Source organism: Lynx canadensis, chromosome A2 (genome assembly GCF_007474595.2).
Source record: "Lynx canadensis isolate LIC74 chromosome A2, mLynCan4.pri.v2, whole genome shotgun sequence".
Lineage (NCBI taxonomy): Eukaryota > Metazoa > Chordata > Mammalia > Carnivora > Felidae > Lynx > Lynx canadensis.
The window spans coordinates 30,462,900-30,488,708 of NC_044304.2; positions in this window are offsets into that span (position 1 = coordinate 30,462,900).

Below are 25,809 nucleotides of genomic sequence, written 5' to 3' on the forward strand. Positions count from 1 at the left end.
TGGAGGCACTGTGGACTCTCAGTGGTAACCACGATAGGTTAAAGTTGATGAGCAGAGAAGCTTTCCTGAAGTTGTGATGCTACACAGCCTTTAGGATGTCTGTTATCTTCAGAAAGGAGTCTCTCTAATAGCCCATCCACCACCAGTCAGCCAGGAGATGTGGACTCTGAATTGGAATCAAGTGGCTTTAAAAGAGATACAGAGGGGCGCCTGGATGGCTCAGTCAGTTAAGCGTCCGACTTCGGCTCAGGTCACGATCTCGCACTCTGCGAGTTCGAGCCCCGCGTTGGGTTCTGTGCTGACGGCTCAGAGCCTGGAGCCTGTTTCGGATTCTGTGTCTCTCTCTCTCTCTGACCCTCCCCTGTTTATGCTCTGTCTCTCTCTGTCTCAAAAATAAATAAATGTTAAAAAAAATAATAATAAAAGAGATAAAGAAGTAGAAGTTTTTTTCAACGTTGGTTTGGTGGGTTTTGTTAGGTTTTTGTTTGTTTTGCACAGGTAAGCTCATGAGCTGAGAGTCATACTTGCTAAGTTAGCCATGGGTCAGGAACTAGTTAAAACTCAGGACTTATGACTCTGTCCACTTAGCACATACCTCTCTTCTGAGAATCTGCAGCTAAGAAGCGTGGGGAATTATCTAGCCATTTGACTCTGTGCTCCAGTACTTTCCAGCATCAGTTGGCTTTGATAGAGTGATCTAAAATGAGAAAGGGATGCAGAAAGCCAGCACAGAGTATGATTCACATGCAACCCTAAACAAAGCAGTGGCTGAGTGATTTTCCTGGAATTCACTAGACAGTGATGAGGCAATGAGGGGCCCATTTACTGTAACAGATGGCCAGGGACATTCAGAACTTGAGAGCACTTCAAATCTACCTTCCAATTTATAAACCCAGTTCCCAAAGGCTGTGGGTTCACTGAAGGCAGAATTGTCTTTTATTGGCTCCCCACTGTGGCTTGCACAGTGGCCGGCATAGGGCAGGCATCAATATATACATGCAAATTATAATTAATTAACATATTAATTATATATTAATTAATTATAATTGTATATTGTGTATTTTATACATTACACATATTAACAATATTAATTATATACTGTATATTAATTAATTATAATTTTATATTGTGTAATTTATATAAATTACATATGTAAATATATAATTACTTGTATATAATTATATGTATTAATTAATTAAAACATCTCATTATTGAAAGCCTACTATGTTCCTGAAATTGCTCATGGCACTGGGACATTCAATCCTATAAACAACACTGTGAGGTAAGTTGCTCAAAGTCTGAGTGAGTAAGTGGCAAGGTTCGAGGCCTGGTCTGACTTCAAACTCACCATTTCTTTATGTGTTTGAGTCTCTGTAGGACAGTGGTAGATCTTGTCATCGTCAATTATTTGGGGTTTAACTTGCAATATTAGGGAATCAATAAGGAAGCAATTCTATTTCCTCCTTACTCATCCTTTTAACCATTTATCAATTCAGTGAAAGAGTATATATATTGAGTTATACATGCCCGATACTTGTCCCTCTAAATTACTGTTCAAATCAGTAGGAAATTTACAGAACTGAGAGGAGTAAAAGAAAGAATATTCAGGTTCCAAAAATATCTAGTTTTCTATATCTAGACTTCTTGCTGAGGCTGCCTAGGCTGATGGAAAGGTTTTACGATTTGGAATCAGGAGACCTGGGTTTAAACATAGGGTTTATAATAGCTAGTAAAATCAGAACTAAGAGCTCACTGATCAAAGCTAGCTAGTTTTTGCACTGGGGAAGTTAATTATCCCGAGTCTCAATTTTCTCATCTATACAATGGGAATAATATTCACATGTGCAGAACTTGTGAGGTAACAGATGGTATAATTTGGCAACAAAACCTAAACACACATAACCTTTACTATCATCACTGTAATTATAAGAAAAGGTGTATATGCACTCACATATAATAGACCTTGGGGACAAGGTCACATTGGAATTTGATAAATTCTAAGGTTGGCAAACCTTATAAATGTTTCTGCTACATATGAGGAAATGTAGAAGGAGGCTAGGGTAGGAAGACAATGTACAGTTGTGTACTTTTGAGGTGTACAAGATCACCGGACCTGGGGAGGTGGGGAGGTGGGCTGAAATACAAGTGATGCTTGTTGAGAGGCATCTATAAGAAACATATTTTTCCTTTTTATAAATTTTCTACCAGAGAAGGCTCCTATTTGCATTAACACTGGGAGAATCTTTCTATAATTTGCTGTTTCCCTTAAAAGCAAATCCTGAAACAAGGACCTGGGTGCAGATAGTTTATTTAGGAGGAGATACCAGAAAGCACAGTGAAAAAGAAAAAAGAGTGAGACAGGAAAGGGGGAAGTCAATTATTTGTGCCCTGTTAAAGTGCATTATTAAAGTCATTTGTACTTGGGCAACCAGAGCGCAACCCCACTGAGGTCCCTCTGTGGAAAATTTGGAGAAATTGTCAACCTAAGAATGAAAGACTAGGACAGTTATTCACTGACTTCTATCCCTCATTGGTTGAGGACTGTCTCTGGGACACTAATTACCCCACATTTTAGAGCCTGTTCACTTGGCAGAAAAGTGGACAGACTACTCCACTTACGCTCTTGAAATGGGACATGGGCAATGCACATGGAACTGTCCATCACAGCGGTTCTGAAATTGGATGGGCTAAAGGAATGTGTTGCAGGGCACAGCTTGAGGCTGAGAGTTTTGCCAAGAATGCTCAAGCAGATGTGGGTTTAGAGAAGGGGCATACTAGGGAGGTCCCCTGAATTTACACTGACGTGGCCAAGAAATGATGTTATTTAGCACTCATTTTCATTCCATTTTCCTTCCACTTGGTCTCCTCGTGCCCATGAATCACACAGAACTTGGAATCAACTCCTTCCCCTCTTCCCTTAAAAAGCCATCTGCGTAGCCATGCATATGACTAGGTACAGAGGACATTTAAAATGATGACCTGGCTGTTCGTAGATGAATGCAGACCTGCTGACTCATCAAACTGTTTACATACCCCAGCCAAATAATTCTACCATGAGCACAGTCTCCAAGGGCTCTGAAGTATTTCTCTCTCTTTCTCTGTATCCCTTTTTATTTCATTTACATACGGTAATAGATTATGGTCTGAATAACTGTAACAATTTCTAATTAATTGAGGTATTTATTCATTCAAAAAATAGCAAGTGTTTTTAAGTGCCTGCATCATGTCAAGCTCTAGGATACAGAAGAGAACAAAGTTTAAAATTTCTGCCTTCATGGAGTTTACTTTCTATTGGGGAATACAGAATGAGAAGAATATAATGAAAAAAACTGAGTGATGGGAGACAAAGTTTCCAGTGTAAAAATGGAGATTTCAAAATGGAGCAAACAAGCATAGCCAGGACAGTCTCTTTTTCAAGTAGGGTCAGGAGGCCATATGGGAAGAGAAATTTATGCACATGCTCACTGCAGAAATCATGAACTTTAAAAAAAAGCCTTCAGCCAGCTGCAAGCCCTCGGCCTGCAGTTAACTTTCTCCTCACCATGACTCCTGAATCATCTGCATTCATCACTTCCAAAGGAGCCAATGCAACTGAACAAATTTCAATCCCTCATTTGCATATTAGCTCAACCAATCACAGTTAATTTAGTTCCAGTTCATGTTTTGCATAGAAGACCTGAATGATGACTACATTTGTAGTCTTTGCCTATATACCTTTGCCCCCCCTTTGTCTTCTGTGGAACACAATTTAGGTTTCTACTTAAATCTGTGACCCTCAAATTAGAATTCTATTTGCCCAAATAAATGCTTATTTGCTTAAATTTCTTGGTAAATTCTTTTTTGGTTGTCATCACTTAATGTGTCCAGAGCCACTGACTCTAACCCCCCAGCACTGCTGCGGACACAGGAAAGATACTTCCAAAGACCACTGTTCTCTTGCATAGTCCCCAGGCTCCTTTTAAAGTTAAACCTAATGAAGGAGGCTGTGGGGCTTCATGAATGACATGGGAGCAATACCATCGCTTTAAACCAGCCTCTCTTTCCCCATTTCCTTCTTTCAAAAGAAAGATATATTTTTGGAAATAATGGAACAGCACATTAAAAAAATTCAACTTAGCTTCTGGATTACACAACTTCTTTGAAGTTTCTAAGGCAGTGCTGAAGGGGTTCAGAGCAAGTTTCCCCCAAATGTGCCACTTTGGCACGTGGACTATTTTGAGCTGACCATCAAGTAGCTATAGTCCTCCTACTCATCTGGTTTTGTCTGCCTGCCTGGGACAGACAGTTCAGTTCTTTCTTTTGGTTACCTTTGGGAGTGGCTCTGGACCTCAGGAAGGTAGTACCTTTTGCTCCTTCTTTGGGGACCTGTCTTACATCCAAGGGGTGGTTATTTAACACTGCCAGAAATATTTACTATTTGTCCTGAAAAACTGGCAAGAATTTTTTAGGTAGCTGTGTAGTCAAAAATTGGTTGGATCGGAAGGTGATTTTCATAACCTGATAGGAACTCTTTTGACGCCTTCTTCCCTCAAGTAAGATTAGGACTATGTAGCTGGAAGGAAAGGCTCCAATTGAGGATAATATAGTTGGATGGGTGACTCAACCCATCGTATCATTCAAGTTATAATTTAATTCTTTGAGGAATTGGGATCAAGTGTCCTTATGTCATAAATCCTTACAAAACTAGAAATGGGACCCCAGAAACAATTCAGTCCTTCTGCCTGTCCTTTGCATCAATCCCCACACTTCCCCTATTTGTGTTATCTCAGAAGGCTTAGAAGCTCTATAATGTTATAACCTCTCTGAGAACTCTTATCTAGATCATCCCTAGTTCTCAAGAGTTAAAAAAAAAAAAAAAGGAAAAAGAGGAATTTTTAAAAATATAAATGGCTATAGAAGTACCCTTGCCCAAAATCTAGTCCACAGTTTTCATAAGGTTACTTTTCAAGGATAAATGCAAATCTTAAGTGTCTTCTCCACAAATAACAGTAGAAAAATCCCTAGCCATCTGAGCAAATAACTTTAATTTAGTGCATCTGCCAAAAAAAATTAAAAGTTTGGCTCCAACTGTTCTATTTTTTTTAATAAATAAGTGAGTTTTGTATTAACATACTTCTCTCATGGCTAAAAAATTTAAAACAATAACTGTAAGATTCCTGTTTCTGCTTATCTTTATGTTCATATATGCTGTAAGTATGTGGTGTTTTCTACCTCTGAATGACACCGCTGAAATTAATTTGTGGAAGAGCTTCGTTTAATTGGCTTAAAAAAATCAAGCACTTGAACAGATTTAATATTCACAAAAATTGTCAAAAACCTAATACCAACCCAAATAAGTTTCAAGTTTATGTGATCTATGAAAATATTCAATTATTAGTTTAATTACAATAACCATGTTTTTAGAGTTATCAGCACTAAATTTAAAACTTTTATTCTGCCCCTGTTTACTTAAAATTCAAATAAATTGATGATATCTGTCACAGAGTGTTTTTTAAAAATATCTTGATGACTGGCTTTGATGTCTCATGAAGTTTTAATGAGTAACCTAAGCATAACTGTTAAAAACAAGTAAATTGAACTGATGCAAATAAAATTTTTAGGAAAACTTTAAATAGCTTCCCAAATCTCTTTGGTGATCTAAAATCTTAAAGTTTTACTGAGTTGGTTTAAGTGATGAGTTAATTCATTAAACATGTAGATCATTTCCAAATAAGACAAAATGCTGAAACATTAATTAGTGACCATTGGCTTATCTAATTTTAGCTTTCTAATTACAGAGGAACTAAAGATAAATCTGGATCTCTTAGTAAACATGCTTTTGTGCAATACTAGAAGACTATCATAAAAAAGCACGTTTCTAGAAATTATGAAATGTATTCGTAAGTTTATTAATCTAAAGAATGCTGGTGTAACAGTTCACAATTGCTTACTACTTAGTTTTACTTGGTTTGGGTTTTTGAGGGTTAAAAATTCTAATTAATATATGTAACTAAAGCCACTGGAAATAATAAGGGAGATATTTTCTTATGCCAGGAAAGTAGGATGTGTGTTCTTGGTTAGAAAATATGAGGAATGGAAACATGTTTTTGTTGAGGGAAAAGAAAGTAATTTTGTCCTCAAGTGAGGCTGGTTATTTAAAAAGGGAAAAGTTAGAACAAAATCTGATTGTAAAAAATATTGTAGAAAGATTATGGAAAAGGAATCTTTGGAAAGAAACTTTCATATGTTATCCAACTGACTCTTATGCAAAGGCAGCAGTAAGACAACCTATAAAGATCGTGGCATGTGGATAAAGTCCATTCTGCTCTTGCGAAAAAAAAAAAAAAAGGGCCCCTCATTGCCGGACTTCTGCCATTCTGATGTCTTTGTAACATGGCAAGTCTGCTCCTGAATCAGAGAAATTAAGGTAGGTAAACAATGGCTGTAAATTAAACTAATAGTTGGAACAATGGGAAACTCGGTTCTTCCTGGCTCCCTGGAAAACCTCATTTTTTTTTTTGCATGCCTTCACCCACCATAAGGCATTTAAGATGACTTAAATTATGAATAGACATTGGTGGGGAGACTCCTACAATATTGCACAGTCTACCAGCAATTTCTGATTTACGAGGTTCATAACCCTGGAAAAACTTTTTTTGTTCCTAAAGACCTCAGCCCTCCTCCTTTTGATCAGTCCTGCAGCTGGACTTTATTCAGTTGCCACTTAGTATAGGTTATCAATATGTATTATTGTACTTTATTGGACATTACTGTATATAGGTCTTCTACATGGGTTGAAACCTTCATCTGCTGCAAGGCTGATGCCCTCACAGTAGCAATGTAAGTGTGAGAAAATGTGTTTCCCACTTGGGGTATACCTTACATGATCCCCAGTGATCAAGGCACCTATCATATGAGCATGAGCAAATCATATGAGCCTTAACATAAACTTTGCAAACTTTTTGTAATTCTATTAGAGTCAACCTTCTGCTGACCTCTTGTTGTCTCATGTATGACCAGCCACTATAAATTTCTAGTGTCTTATACTCAAGCTTATCACCAGGTTAAAAAAAAAAAAAAGAAAAAGGCTTCCTGCATCCCAATTTAAAGGATCCTGTTGGACACAGTTTAGTGCCTGGTGATTGGGCATTCTGGAAATGTCATCAGAGGATGGCAGCACTTGAGGTCCATTAGAAAGGACCTTACCAAGTGCTCCTAATCACTGACTGTGCTGCAAAACTAGAAGGCATTAAGCCTTGGATACACACAGCTAAAGAAGGCTCCATGTGACACCTGGTCCTGTACAGATTTTGGAGACCTCCAAATCAAATTGACAAGGAAGAGATGTAGTTGACATTGAGGTGGACTGCTTCTACCCAAGATGACAGATCAAGACCTAATACTTTAAACATAAAATCGTTCTCCTTATTTTCCTTTCCTTTACTCTGGCATTGACCTGGAAAGATAACACCTTCATCTGTATCTCCCAAACCACTGCTAAGAGGGGTAACCTTTGGAATTTAGAACATTTTGTTGAGTATAGTTGACACATCATGTTACATTAGTTCCAAGTGTACAACATGGTGATTTGACAAATTTACACATTATGCCATGTTCACCGTAAGTATAGCTACCACCTGTCCTGTTACATTGCTATTACAGTATCACTTGCTGTATTTCTTAAGCGGTGTGACTTTTATACCCAGGATTTATTCATTCCGTAACTGAAAGTCTGTATCTCCCACTCCCCTTCACTCATTTTGCCCATCCCACCACCTCTCTCCCTTCTGGCAATTACCAGATTGTTTTCTGTATTTATAGGTCTGATTCTGCTTTTTGTTTAATTCTTTTTTTTTTCCTTTAGATTTCACATATGAGTGGAATCATATGGTATCTGTCTTTCTCGGTCTGACTTATTTTACTTAGCATAATACCATCTAGGTCCATCCATGTCTCAAGTGGCACAATCTCATCCTTTCCTCTGGTGGCATAATATTCCATTATATATATATATATATATATATATATATGTGTGTGTGTGTGTGTGTGTGTGTGTGTGTACACACACATCACATCTCCCTTATCTATTATCTACCAATGGACACAAGTTGCTTTCATATCTTGGCTATTGTAAATAATGCTATAATAAACACAGGAGTCTATATATCTTTTCAAATTAGTGTTTTCGTTTTCTTTGGGTAAATAGCTAACAGTGGGATTAAGAAATCCTATGGTATTTCTTAACTTTTTATGGAATCTTCATACTGTTTTCCACAGTGGCTATACCACTTTACATTTCAACTGACAGTGCATGAGGGTTCCTTTTTCTCTACAACCTTGCCAACACTTGTTATTTCTTGTCTTTTATTTTAGTCATTCTGACAGGTGTGAGGTGATATTTCATTGTGGCGATTTGTATTTCCCTGATGATTAGTGATTTTGAACATTTTTTCATGTGTCTGTTGGCCATCTGTATGTCTTTTTTTGGGAAAAATGTCTATTCAGATCCTCTACCCATTTTAAAATTGGACTGTTTTTGGGGTGTTGAGTTGTGTAAGTTCTTTATGTATTTTGGATGTTAACCCCTTATCAGATATATTATTTGCAAATATCTTCTCCCATTCAGTAAGTTACCTTTTTGTTTTGTTGATGGTTTTCTTTGCTGTTACAAAAGCTTTTTATTTTTATGTAGTCCCAATAGTTTGTTTTTGCTTTTGTTTCCCATGCCTTAGGAAACATATCTAGAAAAATGTAGTTTTGGCCAATATCAGAGAAATAACTTCTTGTGTTCTCTTCTAGGATTTTTATGGTTTCAGATCTCACATCTAGGTCTAATCCATTTTATGTTTATTTTTGTGGGTGGTGTTAAAAAGTGGTCAAGTTTTATTCTTTTACATGTGCCTGTCTAGTTTTCCCAGCACCATTTACTGAAAAGACTTTTTCCCATTCTACATTCTTCCCTCCTTTGTCATAGATTAATTGACCTTATTATTTCTGTGCTCTCCATTCTGTTCTATTGATCTGTGTGGCTATTTTTGTGCATGTGCCATGCTGTTTTAATGACTACAGCTTTGTAGTATATCTTGAAATCTGGAATTGTGATACTTCCAGCTTTGTTTTTCTTTCTCAATGTTACTTTGGCTATTCTGGGTCTTTTGTGGTCCGTACAATAGAATTATTTGTTCTAGTTCTGTGGAAAACACTGCTAGTGTTTTCATAAGGACTGTGATGAATCTGTAGATTTGCTTTTGGTAATATGGACATTTTAGCAGTATTTGTTCTTCCAATCCATGAGCATGGATATCGTTCCATTTGTGTCATCTTCAATTTCTTTCATCGATGTCTCATAGTTTTCAGAGCACAGGTTTTTTACCTCTTTGGTTAAGTTGATTCCTAGGTATTTTATTTTTTTTGGTGCAATAGCAAATGGTGTTCTCTTAATTTCCTTTCTGCTACTTCATTATTAGTGTATATAAATGCTACTGATTTCTGGTATTAATTTTGTATCCTACAACTTTACTGAATTCATTTATTACTTCTAGTAATAATAACTTCTAGTAATAATGGTGGAGTCTTTAGGGTTTTATATATATATATAGTATTATGTTATCCACAAATAATAGGAATGTAACCTCTTTAACAAGATGGATGCCTCTTCTTTTTCTTGTCTGATTGTTGTGGCTAGGACTTCCAGTATGGTTACAAGTAATGAAATTATATTAGCAATCAAAAAATAAAAGCCTAGGACCAGATAGATTCACAGGTGAATTCTGCCTAAGATATTGATTGATTGATTGATTGAGAGAGACAGAGAGCGAGCATGAACAGGAGGGGTAGAGAGGGAGAGAGAGAATCCCAGACAGGCTCCACTCCCAACGCAGGCCTGGATCTCACAACTCTGAGATCATTACCTAAGCCCAATTCAAGAATTGGATACTTGGGGCGCCTGGGTGGCGCAGTCGGTTAAGCGTCCGACTTCAGTCAGGTCACGATCTCGCGGTCCGTGAGTTCGAGCCCCGCGTCGGGCTCTGGGCTGATGGCTCAGAGCCTGGAGCCTGTTTCCGATGCTGTGTCTCCCTCTCTCTCTGCCCCTCCCCCGTTCATGCTCTGTATCTCTCTGTCCCAAAAATAAATAAACGTTGAAAAAAAAAAATTAAAAAAAAAAAAAGAATTGGATACTTAACTGACTGAGCCACCCTGGCGCCCCCTACCACACATTTAAAGAAGAGTTAATACCTATTCTCTTCAAACTATTCCAAAAAAATAGAAGAGGAAGGAAAGCCTCCAATACATTCTATGAAGTCAGCATTACCCTGATACTAAAACCAAAGACAGGGCCAAAAAACAAAAACAAAAACAAAAACAAAACAAAAAAACCTATGGTCATCACTGATAAATAAAGATGCAAAAATCTTCAACAAAATATTAGCAAACCTCATTCAACAATTCATTTAAAAGATCATTCACCACAGTTATGTGGGATTTATTGCAGAGATGAAGGATGGTTCAATATTTTCCAATCAACATGATATATCACATCAACGAAACAAAGGATAAAAATCATATGATCATCTCAACAGATGCAGAAAAAGCAGCTGACAAAATTCAACATAGATTCATGATAAAAACCCTCAACAAAGTGGGTTTAGAGGAAACAAACCTCAACATAATAAAAGCATATATGAAAACCCACTGCCTACATCATATTCAATGGTGAAAAACTGAGAGCCTTCCCTCTAAGATCAGGAACAAGATGAGGATGTTTACTCTTACCACTTTTATTCAACACAAAACAACCTTTTATTTCAGGTTAGGAGAAACTAACTGTGACCCTCACTTTCATAAGCAGAGCAAACTATCTTATAGGTTAACTGCCCTGAATTTACATAATCAAGTTAGAGAGAGGACCTACCAGGAGGCTTTCATAATTCAGGGTCCATTCCTTTGGCAAGTTCCTACTTTCCTGGTTAGGGATAAAGTAAATGAGGCTAAAATCAAGAACCTCTTCATTCTTGAAATTGTTGCACAATCCACTGTTAAAGCAGTAGCTGCCCAACAAAGATTCTTAGAGTTTCTGGCCAAAGTTGTTCTTGGTAATAAGATAGCCCCTGATAATCTTTTAGCTGGGCAAGGAGTCTGTACCTTTTGCTGCATATGGATAAATACTTCACAACAGGTAGAATTAGAAACTACTAAGCTACTTAAATTGGCCAAGTCCCTAAGGGACCTTCAAATTTTCCCTCAGGATGGTGTAACTTTGTACTTTCTGGTATTTTTAGTTGGTTCTCTTCAGGACTTGGGGTTCTTTTGCATTCAGATTTACAAGTTACACTATTAGTCATTAAGCTAATCTGGATCTTAATTTTTATTTTTAAGTTGTTTATAATGTGGATTTTCTGATGTTGCTCTGCTACTCAAAATGCCAAAATAATGGTTGTTCAAGGACTTGAAAATATTCACCCAACGTACTTTTTGACAACAGGAAATGAAACTTTACTTGATGTAGCTTAAAGTCCTTCTCCCTAAAAGGCCTGTTACTCAAATGTGGTCCTAGGACTCCCACATGACAGACATAAATATATATAAGAACATGAGACTCCCCATTACAACGGACATGATGGACCCAGAGCAGGTACTAACCATTCTAGCAACACAATGGAACCAAACAGAAAGGATTCACCATTGAAGCTTCTTGTCAAAAAACAAAACAAAAGGAAAAAACAACAAAACAAACAAACAAAACTCAATCAAAAGGGGAAAATGTACAAGAAGATTTCAATATGGAGCAAGCAAACCTAGCTCTTTTAAAAATAGGGTCTCTTTTTAAAGAGAGCCTCTTTTTAAATTTTTTTTTTCAACGTTTATTTATTTTTGGGACAGAGAGAGACAGAGCATGAACGGGGGAGGGGCAGAGAGAGAGGGAGACACAGCATCGGAAACAGGCTCCAGGCTCTGAGCCATCAGCCCAGAGCCTGACGCGTGGCTCGAACTCACGGACCGCGAGATCGTGACCTGGCTGAAGTCAGACGCTTAACCGACTGCGCCACCCAGGCGCCCCGAGAGCCTCTTTTTAAAATAGGGTCCAGAGGCCATATGAGAGGAGGAATTGATGGACATCCTCTTTGCAGAAGCCATGAACTTTTTAAAAACTTTTCAGCCATCTGCAAGCCCTCAGTCTGCACTAAAGTTCCTCCTCACCAGGACTCCTGAATCATCTGCATTCATCACTTCCAAAAGAGCCCATGCAGTGTAACAAATTTCGATCCCTCATTTGCGTAGTGACCTAATCAATTCCAGTTAACCTGGTTTCAATTCGTTTTGCACAGAGGACCCACATAAGAACTACATTTGTAGCCTTTTGCCTATTTAACCCTGCTCCCACTTTGTCTTCCTTCGAACACAGTTTAGGTTTCTACCTAAATAGGTATCTTCCAAATTGAAATTATAATTGCCCCAAATAAATGCCTGTTTGCTTAAATTTTCAGTGAATTCTTTCTTGGTCAACACTGAGAGGTCCTTTTTTTAGATAACCTGGTCAGGGGAGGCCATCTCAGAGGGGCTAATAGACCAGATGTATAAATGACAGAACCACCTTTTTATGCAGAGGGAAATACAAATTAAAAGGCCCTGAGTGGGAAAGGGCCTATTCTGTTAGAGTGTCTGAACCAGGCAATATGGTTTTAGGGATTACAGAACAGTGATTAATTGGGTGGGCTCTAAAGCCAGATGCTACCACTTAATAGCTCTGTGATCTTGGGCACACATTTAACCTTTGGGAGCCTCAGTTTCTCCATTTGTAAAATGGAATAATACAGTTACTACCTCATAAAGATGTTGTAAGTATTAATAATGTATGTTAAGTGATTATCACCATACTTGCACATGATAGGGACTCTACAAATGTCATTGGGTTGGTCATAACTCCTTTTCTCTCAAAAAATTCAACTCAAAGTGAGCTGTGTTGTTTCACATAGCAGAGCGTTCTATGGTAAGTCAAACTTTCAGGTGTGGTTTGATCTAGAGATTTACAAGGGACTCTGGCTCTCATTTCCCTTAATTCTTGTAGTTATGTCCTGGTGAATCTACATTTTCATGACTAGCTCCCCACATAATGACAAAGGAGGTTGCATCTGCTATGGGGCTTATTCTGCACATTCCTGAAGGTGGTCTAGGCCTCAACTGACATTCCATTCTGTCTACAGAAAGAAAACAGGTTGGGGGTGGTGGGGAGCTGCATGGCTCAGTCAGTTAAGTCTCTAACTCTTGGTTTCGGCTCAGGGCCTGATCTCATGGTTTCATGAGTTTGAGCCCTACATCAGGCTCTGTGCCCGCAGTGTGGAGCCTGCTTGGGATTCTTTCTCGTTCTCTCTTTCTCTCTCTCTCTCTGTTCCTCTCCCATTCATTCTGTCTCTGTCTCTCTCAAAATAAATAAACTTTAAGAAACAGGAAATTATATGCAAGAACATCTATTGTTGAAGTTCATCAGAGTCATCTGATTGGATTGTTCAGGGTCATGCTACCCTGAACAAATCACTGCAGCCAGAAGGTGGCTTAACTTAGGTCATGTGCTCCTGGAGTTGGGAATGGAGTCAGATTTTAAAGACCCTATGGATCTCCAATGAAACTTGGGAGCCAATGGGAAAGCAGAAGGGGAAATGATGCTGAAGATACAGCACTATATCCAGGGATATTGTATTTTATTATTGTCATCCTACCTAGAAATTAGAACATTGGCTTGGGGCAAATTAACAGAACTGTGTTGTAATTTTGATCTTCTTGTAGCTCTAAGACTTACATACTCAACTGACCCTTAGAGCATCAGATTCCTCATCTTAAATTTATTCGCTCAACAAATTTCTTAAACCTCTATGATGGGCAAAAAATAAGCAGAACTATCCTGTCCTCACCAAGCTAACGTTTTAGTATGGTGGGACTTAAATGTGGATTTTATAGCCTCAGCAAGCAGATGTTCCAAACATCAAGGTACAATAAAATTTGGTGCAATCTGTTATTTTGCCCTTGTGTCTTGATTCTTCTATTTTACTTTGCATGAGGGAAGAAACTGAAATATAATACGAAAACTGTTAAAAAGTTCATTTTAGCTTCCTTTTTTTCTTTTAAACTTTTCAATTCAAGGGAATTTGGAACCAACTGGAAATCATTCTTTCATGATTACATTTTGGTGTTTAATTAACAACTGGTTTCCATAAGCATTTGTTATGAAAAAGGTTAGGTTGTAAAAGCAGAAATAATACCACAAAAATGCAATTTATTTGTCAAGAAAGATAAAAAGGTAAATAAAGATTTACAGCTTCCCTTGGGGGGAAGTGTTTGATTTAATAAGGAATCCTAATTAACTGGTAAAAATCAATCATAGAAAATAAAGCACGTAATTTGCAACCTGAAACGCAAACTTTCATTTCTGTTTTTCTTTTAGAGCTAGTTGGAGATGTTTTCTGGTTTTGTTTTACACAAACAATCTTTTTTTTCCCTGCTGAAATTTACTGCTCCTTATAAGAGCTGAGAATGGTAAATTTTGCAGTGAGTTCCCACCACAGAGATTATTACTGTCACTGGAGACAAGGGCCAACAAATTATGATAATGGAAAACGATAGGATGTCTTCTTTGGCCATGGCTACCATTTTGAGGGAAGACTGATGAATTCCTTCTTCTGACCAGTATAAATGACAAGCACAGGGGCGCCTGGGTGGCTCAGTCGGTTAAGCGGCCGACTTCGGCTCAGGTCATGATCTCGTGGTCCGTGAGTTCAAGCCCCGCGTCGGGCTCTGTGCTGAGAGCTCAGAGCCTGGAGCCCGTTTCAGATTCCGTGTCTCCCTCTCTCTGACCCTCCCCCGTTCACTCTCTGTCTCAAAAATAAATAAACATTAAAAAAAAATTTAAATAAATAAATAAATAAATGACAAGCACATCCAGCTTATTCTCCCTTTGCTTTGTAGTACATGAGCCCTACTTCTGCCCTTTATTGGACCAGTGTCTCACCAACCATAGTATCATGTAGGACACTTACTACTTCTGAAAAAAAGTTTCTTCATTAAGCTTTATTGAGGCATAAATGACCTATACAATTTTTAGATATCTAAGTGTACCTTGTTGTGATCTGATACATGTATATACTACGAAAGGATTTCCCCCATCTAGTTAAGTAACACACTTATTACCTCACGAATTTATCTTTTCTTTAGAATGTAACTGTTGTCACAAAAAAAGAAGAAATTAAGTCATATCAAAATTTGACTCTGGCATTAGGCATCCAGAGGCAAAGACTGACTTCTCACTTGATGTTATCAGGGAGCACAGAATGGCCAACATCTCTAGGTTTCCCTAAGAGCAAAAGTGGCTCCGGGTGAGCACCTGGGTGGCTCAGTTTGTCAAGCAGCCAACTTTGGTTCAGGTCATGGTGTCACAGTTTGTGGGTTCGAGCCTCGCATCAGGTTCTCTGCTGTCAGCACAGAGCTGGCTTTGGATCTTCTCTCTCTCTGCCCCTTCCCTTCTTGCAGTGTCTCTCTCAAAACTAAACATTAAAATAAAAAAGGCACAAAAATGATTCATTAGGCTGGGATGTTGAACTTCCTTGGGGACTCCTCCTCCAGTCTCAGCCACGAGCTTCTGAATGAAGCAGATTCCACCCCAGCTCCAGGGGTAGATCTTGTGACCCAGGCCTCTGCCCACTGAAGACTGTTCCCCTTGCCTGTGCTTTTAGTTCATAAATGGGTACGCACTACCTAATCAGCCCAATCAGAGATTCAATAGAGGCATTTTTTTCGGTAAGCTCCAAGAAGAACAAGCACTCTCTGCCCCACTGGACACAAACGAGGAATTCTATATTCTGAAAAGTGTTGATGCATGTGTTTGGAGCACAGGGAGTGAGACTGCCAAAACCAATTTTCTACAAGGAGAAACGAGAAGTAAGAAATGGAAACAGAAGCTAAAACCTGGTAACATATCTTAAGCACCTGGATCAAAGTTTACCTGAAGCCTGCTGGGCTTTTCAATGACATGAACTAATAAATATTTCTTTATGTTTCCAGTTTGCACTGGGGTTTCTTCTGCCTTCAACAAAAAGATTTTAATGGATATGCTATAAAATACCAATAACATCATGTGAGTCTCCTCTTTAAAAATCCCCCAGTAGTTTCTTATTTTCTTCAAGATAAATTCAAACTCGTGAGCTTAGCACAAGTTCTGACCCCTCTTATATTCAGCATCTTCCCTCTGGAAATACCCAATTTCTTTGGATTTTTTTTAACCTGTGTGCTTTGCATGCATCAGCATAGCATAGCTTGGGTCTAGAGAAAGTCTCAATTCCATTAGCTGTAAATTGGGGATAATAGCAGCTTATTCCCTATAGGTTGTCCTAATGGTTCCTGTGAGATAGTAATATGTGTAAACTATTTAATGCATGGCTCCTTCTCGATAAATATTTATTAAACGGAAAAAAGTGACTAACAAATTATTATTTAAGGAAGCAATTGTCTGAAATCCAGGATGACCCACGTGGTAAGTTAAGTGTTTCTGAGGAATATGTACATTTCCAGACCTTCTGCCCACCATGTTGGAATTTTTACACTGGAATGATCCAAACGTAAAATTTCTAACAATTAAACATGCTCTCAAATGTAAAGGGGAGAGGTGATCTATTGGCTCCCTTAACCTCAGAGGTAATCACTGTTTCTCTTGTCTAGTAAGTACTGTCGTTTGCTTCAGAAGTCCCAGGTGTCTTTATAGATTTGTTCATTCTAATATTATATTCTTTGCTTCTGCTGGGTACATATTCTTTGCTGCTACTGAGACTCCATTCTTTTTTTAAATACCAGTATAGTTAACACAGAGTGTTATATTAATTTCAGGTGTGTAATATAGTGACTTAACAATGCTACACATTACTCAGCGCTCAGCAATATAAGTGTGCTTTTTTAACGTTTATTAATTTTTGAGAGAGAGTGCAGGTGCACAAGTGGGGGAAGCGCAGAGAGAGAGGGAGACAGAGGATCCGAAGCAGGCTCTGTGCTGACAGCAGGGAGCCCAATGTAGGGGCTCGAACCATGAGATCATGACCTGAACAGAAGTTAGACACTTAACAAACTGAGCCACCCAGGTGCTCCAATACAAGTGTGCTCTTAATCCCCGTATCCTATCTCACCCATCCCCCCACTCAACTCCTCTCTGGTAATCAGCGGTTTGTTCTCTACAGGGGAGAGTCTGATTTTTGTTTTGTCCCCTCTTTCTTTGTTCATTTGTCTTGTTTCTTAAATTACACGTATGAGTGCAATCATATGGTATCTGCTGAGACTATTCTTAATGACTTCACCGGATTTTTCATTGAGGCGCTTTTCACATGAGTCCTGATGAAATTTATGGGTCTACCCCACGCCTCAGTTAACTCAGCTGGGGAGGAGCCAAGACGCCCCAAGTGACCTGTGTGAATCAGAACGTAGAGCTCAATTCTCATTCTCCTGGCGTCTACAGACCTGGCCTTGCAGCACTCTGACAAGGTCAGAGTCGTGATAAAGGACACAGAGTGTAGTGGTTAGGGCTTTGGCTCAGGAGCTGGGCCCACCAGTGCTCTAGGTGCAAGCCACGTGTAGTCCGCTGACTCCTTGAGCTGTGGCTGCTGGGATTGCGGAGTTACATTTTTTATTTTATTTACTATTACATTAAATTTAAATTAAAAGATAGATACCCCGTCCAGTTACAGGAAACTTTTAAGTACGCTTAGAACCATTTGGCTATGTGCGTCTTCTTTTTCAACTCTACATTTCATGAGATCTAAGTACAGATTAGGTATTTCTGCTGAAAATTCAGCATTCCGACAGAGATGCGCTCTAAGTGTAAAATCGTGCTAGATTTCAAAACTTAGTGGGATTAAAAGGAATGTTAAATATCTCATTAATAAACATTACATTGATTATACATTGAAATGATAATATTTTGGATATGTTGAGCTGAGTAGAAAATGCTGCTAAAATTAATTTTGCCCCTTTTTAAATACAGTTACTTGAAAATTAAAAATTGTACGGCTTGCATTCTATTTCTGTTGGATAGCACTGCTCCAGGTAAACTCATATAGTTTAAATCTTCGCTCTGACATGCTGTGTGACCTTGGGCATGTCGTTTAACCTCTCTTGGCTGAGTGAGACTTTACTAGTGATGTTCATCTTTTCCTATTTTTTTTTAGGGAGGGAGGGAAGGACAGAGAGAAAGAGGGAGGCAGAGAGAGACGAGGAGGGGAGGGGCGGAGTCCAGCCTAGCGTGGAGTTGGACTCAGGGCTTGATCTCACAACCCTGAGATCATGACGTGAGCTGAAATCAAGCCAGAGGCTCAACTGACTGAGCCACCCAGGTGCCCTTACTCCCCTATCTTTTTAAGGAAAACATGACTTAATGCATACTTTGTGCTTCATACAATGACACATGATAGTATGCGATAACGATTAGCCTTAATGTATTTAATGTGTATAAATTACTATTGCTTTGCATATTTATTATCCATGCTACTATTTTCATTTAGGAAAATACCAAAAAGTTATTACTATATTTTTCCATTACATGGGACCAAGTTCCTCTTGTTTGTTCTAAAAATATTAACAATATTAACCAAAGCACTTAGGAAACCATGTGGTATGTTAGAAAGAACATACCACTAGGTGGTATGCCTGTCAGAGTCAAGGTATATGCCTGTTCGTCCCTCATCTGCTATAGTCTGTGTGACCTTGTTCCACTCACTTTTTGTGTCTGGTCTCCGTTTCTTCTTATAAAAGTCACTGATGCTGGAGATGGTGATGTCTCAGCTCCCTTTCAGGTATAAAATACTGGAATTCCTCTGAAATTAAAGGGCATGAAGTCATATATACATTGGAAAGAAACCGAGTTGGTAAATTGGGAAGAGGGAAAGACGAGTGGAGTATTTAAAAATGTAAGTTCTTTCAATGGGGCTCTCAATATAGGTCTTTTCCAAACCAGTTCTGCTCAAGTTCACTTAACTAAGGAGGACCCAAGATGCATGAAATGGCCCTGTGTGAACTGGGTTGTAGGATTCAGTTCTCCTTTTCTCAGATTCTATCACTCTGTTAGTGTAGCTTGAAAGAGGCGGAGTGGAAAGGTGGTAGTTTACCTAATAATACTAATAGTTAATGCACGGATCCCTTACTATGAGCCAGGCACTGTTCCTTCAAGTGATAAATACTCACAACCCTATGAGGTAAGTTTTAGGACAGGGCCTAGTTCCTGAAGGGACATGCAGGCAAAAGAATTTAACTGTCCAAGGTCATCCTTCTGGCACTGAATTCAAACCCTGGTGGTCTCAAGTGCAGTGCCTTCCTGCTGAACACTGTGCAGTGCTGTTCTGGCCTCCTAGTGCCAAGTACCACGTCAAGTGTTGGGGTTACTGGGGAAAACGTGACATGTGGCTCCTGCCTCATAGAGGTTAGAGGGTTTTTGCAGAGTTGATACACATTAAATACACTAGGGAGCTACTGTCTATTGCATATTCATGAGGCCCAAGGCATCATGTGATGAGTATGTTATAGATCATCTCGTGTTATTTTTGTTACAAAAAAAGGGGGAGGAAATCTATCATAAATACTAGAAAGATTTGGTGAGTAATGTGAAAGTATAAAACTGGGGACCTTGACCTACTTTAGGTGCATGAAGAACATCCAGGGACTTCCTCCTAAAGAAAGAAATTTCATCTGACATCTGAGGTTGCATAAGAGCTAAACAGCAGTGTGTGTGTGTGTGTGTGTGTGTGTGTGTGTGTGCGTATGGCTACTAGCAGGAATGATGGAGAGTATTCTGGGCAAACGGCCTCGAAGTGTTGCACTCAGTTTCTGTGGATGCAGTTTGTAAAATTTCAAGGGTGTTTTACATTCTAGCATCATTCTTTTGTTATTGTGCTTTTTTTTTTTTAAGTAGGCTTCACACCCAGTGCAGAGTTTGAACTCATGACCCTGAATTTGAGACCCTGAGATCAAGACCGGAGCTGAGATCGAGTCAGATGCTTAATCCACTGAGCCACCCAGGAGTCTCTGTTACTGTGTGTGCGTGTTTGTGTATGTGTTCTGTTTTTTCAATGTTTGTTTATTTTTGTGAAAGAGAGAGAGAGAGAGAGAGAGAGAGCAAGCAGGGGAGGGGCAGAAAGAGAGGGAGACAGAGGATCTGAAGTGGGTTCTGTGCTGACAACAGAGAGCCGGATGCCAGGCTCATACTCACAAACCATGAGATCATGACCTGAGCTGAAGTCAGCCACTTAACCGACTGCGCCACCCAGACTCCCCCTCTGTTACTGTGTTTTTAACATCAGCCCCACTATCACATCTGTGGGGAAACTGTCGGTGACTCTCGCAGTCATGTCAGTTCCCCCTTTTGATACATCTTCATAGGGCTGTGCCTGCCTCCTTCAGCTCTGAATGTCACGTTTCAGTTGACTTGCAGGGCTCTTTGATTAACACCTGACATTCACCAGACTTAAAGATCCATCAGGGCAGGAACCAAGTTTCTTTTTGCTCAACATTCTATTTGTAGCACTGAAAATTTCGTTAAATAAATCAATCAAGAGGTATTTTCAGAATGAGATTGTTACTAGCTTAAAATGATCACCATGATGGGGGGTGGGAGGTGATGGGCATTGAAGAGGGCATCTTTTGGGATGAGCACTGGGTGGTGTATGGAAACTAATTTGACAATAAATTTCATATAATAAAAAAAAAACTGATCACCATGAGTTCACATTTATCTCTTAAAGCATACGACCCCAGATGAAATAAAAATGAATTTTGGATTATGGATCATTGTAATCTGTTAATAGGACACAAAGAGTGGGTCCCGTTTGCCTTTCTAGCAAAGCCTTTAAAAATGATCTATCTTCACATTGTTTTCTAAGTAATATACATTATGCAAAAGCACACTGACAGGTCTACGAATGAGTTGGTAAAATAGGTAATCTAAAAGTTTCTTTATTCTTTGAAGAAAAATGGGTAACTGTCTTCTAAAAAATAAATTATAGAACACTTTTCACTGATTCTCTGATTTTTCTAGGTAGTGAATCAAATATATTATTTATAATTAGTGTCTTTTGGTTACTTTTCTTCATGGTTTTCCCTTTTATAACTCTTTTTAAATCTAAAAGAGATTAAGAAGTAATGTGTTTTGTAATATGTCAAATGAAAGAACCGGATGAAAGAGTATATATAATTTTATGCATGTGGAGGACAAATAGGCCACACTAATCCACTGTTAGATGTCAGGTGAGTAGTGACCCTTTAGAGAGTAGACCCTGGTGGGTTTCTTGATCAGGGTCCTTGTCATGTGGGTGTGTTCAGTTTGTGAACAGTCATCTAGCTGTACAATTATGATGAGAGCACTCTTCCTGATATATGTTGTACTTCAATAAAGTTATACAGGGGTGCCTGGGTGGCTCAGTCGGTAAAGCGTCTGACCTTAGCTCAGGCCATGAACTCACGGTTTGTGAGTTCGAGCCCCGCGCTGGGCTCTGTGCTGACAGCTCATCGCCTGGAGCCTGCTTCGGATTCTGTGTCTCCCTCTCTCTCTGCCCCTCCCCCACTCATGCTCTGTCTCTGTCAGAAATAAAAAATTAAAAAAAAAATAAAGTTATACAAATTCAGACACATAATGAGTGTTCTGAAGCAAGGAATTCATTGTGTTTTTGGAGATTTCCCATGACTTAGATGGAAGGCCCTATTAAAATAACTGAGAGTTAAATATCTCAGGAAAATGGTGTCAGAGAGGTTAGTTGAAGGAACGGCATTTGATTCTGGTCAGTATCTTTAAGAAGGGATGCGGTATGCTCCTCCTCCCTCGAGTAACTAACTGTGGTGTCCAGGAACTTTAGAAACTCTGGAGAGACTTGGAGGCCGTGTTCCAATCCCGGCAGCCTGACTCCTGACCACAGCACTTTATCGAGGGCAATGCCCCTGGTCCTACAGCCTGGCTGCAACTGAAAGTACCTGGGAGCTTTAAACAAACAATGCAAGGGGCCCACCTGTAGGGATTTTCAGATGAAACCCATGTGGGATCTGGCCATCAGGATTTTTTAAAGCTGCTCTGGTAATTCTGATATGAAGCAAAGTTTGAGAAATACTGTTCTTTTCTATATGATCATACAGTTGCCCCTTGAACAACACAGGGTTTGTGGCACTGACCGCCACTACCCAAATGAGAATCCACTTAACATTTCTGACTTCCCCAAAACTTCACTACTAATAGCCTACTACTGTTGATCAAATAAATGCCTACCTAATAACAGTCCATGAGGTTCCGTATTTTGTGTGTTCTATATATTACATACTGTATTGTTACAATAAGGTAAACTAGGGAAAAGAAAATGTATTAAGAAAATCATAGGGAAGAGAAAATACATTTACAGTACTGCACCGTAAAAACTCCACCTATAGGCAATGTGCCCAGTGATCTCTGGATCTGTCTCTTGCTTCAAAGTGTATGCACAGAACAGACTCAGGAATGTCCCTTCCCTGAGGTGCCTCAGGGGTGCCTCCCACCACCCTCCAACCTTTTTTCCTTCTTCTTAGCCATCCCCTGACTTCGAGACCAGCCAGCACCATCTTCTGAGCTTAACTCCTTACTGCTCATCAACCAGGGGCTTCCAGATTTTTCAGAATTATTCCAGAGGTGGAAGCTGTGGCCAACCACTTGGTCAACCTGTAGGCCTCCTACACTTACTTTTCTCTGGGCTTCTCTTTTCACCTCGAGGACGTGGCTCTAGAGGGCATGGGACACTCATTCCAAGAGTTGGCTGAGGAGAACCTTAAGGGCACCCGGCATCTTTTGAAGAAACCAGTGCCCTCTTCGAGGACTTGCAGAAGCTGTTTCAAGATGAGTGGGGTAAAACCTTGAGGCCAAGAAAGTTGCCATGATCCTAGAGAACCTGAAACAGGCGCTTTGGGAGCTGCATGCCACGGGTTCTGTAGCTTCCGGGAGAAGTGCTTTCTGGATGAGGAAATGAAACTCATCAAGGAGATGGCGACCACCTGACTCACCTCTGCAGGCTGGGTTGGGCAAGTAGCTCTTCGAAAGGCTCACCTTCACGCATGAGTAAGAGCCTCAGGAGCTTGGCAGCCCTGGAGGGTCCCCTCTGGCATGACCCTGGTGTCGGGGCTGCTGCCTGAGTGTCTTCCTGTGGCCACTAGGCAGCTTTTTAACCACCCTGGAGCGCTCTCTCTAGCTGTGGACCAAATGGAAACAATAAAGCTTTTTGCAGAAAAAAAATCCAAGTATAAGTGGACCTGAGCAGTTCAAACAGTTCAAACCCATGTTGTTTAAGCGTCACTGTACTAAATTATATCATACTTTACTACACTATAATACTACACTATGCCATGCTGTGCTATGGAATGCCATGCCACAGTACAGTATACAGCTACCCAATGCTATGTATTGCCTAAAAACACATACATATGTAAGATAAAGAAATGCATGAAAATGATAAGCCCCGCATTCAAGATAGTGATTACTCCTAGGAGAGAGAAAGGGGGCTAAAACCAGGAAAGATACGTGGGTGAACTCAACATACATACGTACATAATTTTTATTATGTTTATGTCATATTATTTATAACTTTCTTAAGCTGGAACGTGTGTGCTGATTAAGCTGAAATCAATCATTCGTTAGTTATTTGTTGAGCTCTGCCTTGTCTCAGGTGTTTTTTCTAGGTTCTGCAGGAAAAAAAAAACAAAAAAAAAAAAACAAAGAACAAAAAAACGACAATACCCAAACAGACAAAATCCTTGACTTCACGGAACTAACATTTTAGTTATGGCAACTGGGTAATAAGTTAATATACAACTAAATATATGCTTTATGTGGTCAGTGTTATGGAGGAAAACAAAGCAGGTTAATGGGATTATGAAAGGTAGAGATTGGGGTGGGCCAGAGATGGCTCCTTCATGCAGGGGTTGTGAGGAAAGGCTTCTCTGATTAGCAGAGACCTGAAGAACTCAGGGAAGGGAGTCAAATAGATATTTAGGAGAAGAGTGTCGAAGGCAGAGAAAGCTCTAAGTGCTAATGCTCTGGGAGTGAACACGGGGAAACAAGAGGAGCGGGAGGGGGCAGTGAGAAGGGGGAGAATGGTTGGCAGGTGGGGGAAGTGTCTCATGAAAGGCTGGGAAGCCAGCGTTTCGTTCTCCATGAGACAGGAAGCCTTTGGAATATGTTTAAGCCCCTATTCTTTGTGCCTGTTGTATATGCCTTCAACATTTCTAATACATTTTTAAAAATAGAGGTGTTATCACACACAGACACGGCAATGTTAATTATTTTATTAGATTCATCATCTCTGGTATAAGAAGGTCTGGGGACAACTTGAGGGCCCTGTTAAAGGTGGGGCAAACGGACCCAAGAAGGGAGTGTGTGGGTGTGCGTGTGTGTGTGTGTGTGTGTGTGTGTGTGTGTAGGGAGCAGTTGCCGAATACAAATTGTACTTTCTCAATATGACAGCGTGCAAACAATGTTCAGGGATGTGCAGGGAGTCCTGATCTCCAGGCAGCAGGCTGGTGCAATTCTTAGGAGACCAGAAGGCATTTTCAATGAAGGCAGAGAGGGATAACAACTCAGGTCAGCATACAAACAGGACAAACTACCTTTTTTTAAAGCTCCTATTGTAAATGTTTCCCATTGCTTCCGTGTCAGTTCAGCTACGATTGTGGAAGAAGGGCAGGTATGTTGCATTAGAATTCGAAATGACTCGGCTGTTCTTAGAAGAGACTCTAGTAAATTAACTTTTTACAGCCTGACACCACCTTCAGTCCATTTGCTTTGGGGCCAGCATGCTGCTCTGAAGAATTTCCGAGCATTGGAAATTGGTACTTTCCATTTGAAAGTCCTAAGGAATATATTGCCTTTGCTACACTCCCAGCTCCTACTCAGGGGAGATGGAGAATTCTCAAAGCCACAGGCTGAACTGCTTACTTCCCTTAGAGGTTTTCAGACAGCACACACAGGTTCTGATGCAAAGCAGAAAAAAATCCACGAAGAAAGCGCTGTTATCCCCAGCCCAACGCATACTGTCTCCAAGCTCTGTTAAAATATGCTCAAGGAAACTAGAAATGATCACCTGTTACATTTTCACCCTTTGTTCCCTTATCTTTCATCTTTTTCTATCAATTGTGGGTATGGAAAGTGGTGATCAAGCTGCCAGAGTGTGAAGAATCCATTTAAAACCGATATATTTGTTTATGGCTGTGGGGAGGGAAAAAAAGGTCGATTAATAATTTCGTTTTAATGTCAGCCTGCCAGCTTGGATGAAGCTGTGAGTTTACAGTCCACAATGAGTTCTGGCCCAGTGATAAATGTCTGCTCTTCAATTCTAGTCTTATAACTGATCATCAAACCTAAGGAAGTCAGAGTTCACACTGAATACTGTATAGGAAAACACTGTTGATCGTTGCAATGATGAAGGAATTTTCAGAAGACGAAAGACATGCATGGTATGGTAAAGAAGTGCACCCATCGTGTGGGAGAGGATGGAACTCAATATTATTCATATGTCTAAAATTTTCCACAGAATAATAGCAGTGGATATTTATCGATCATTTACTGTATGCTTAGCATGTGTAATATGCTTAAGATCCACGTTTCAAACAGTGATGGGGTGCAGGTCACATGGGGATCTTGCTAAAAGGTAGTTTCTGATTCAGTAGGTTGGGGGTGGGGCTTAAGATTCTGCATTTCAAAGACTTTATTTTCTTATTTTGGGGGGGGTTACAATACACTCTTTTTTTTAATTTAATTTTTTTATTTTTTAAATTTACATCCAAATTAGTTACCATATAGTACAA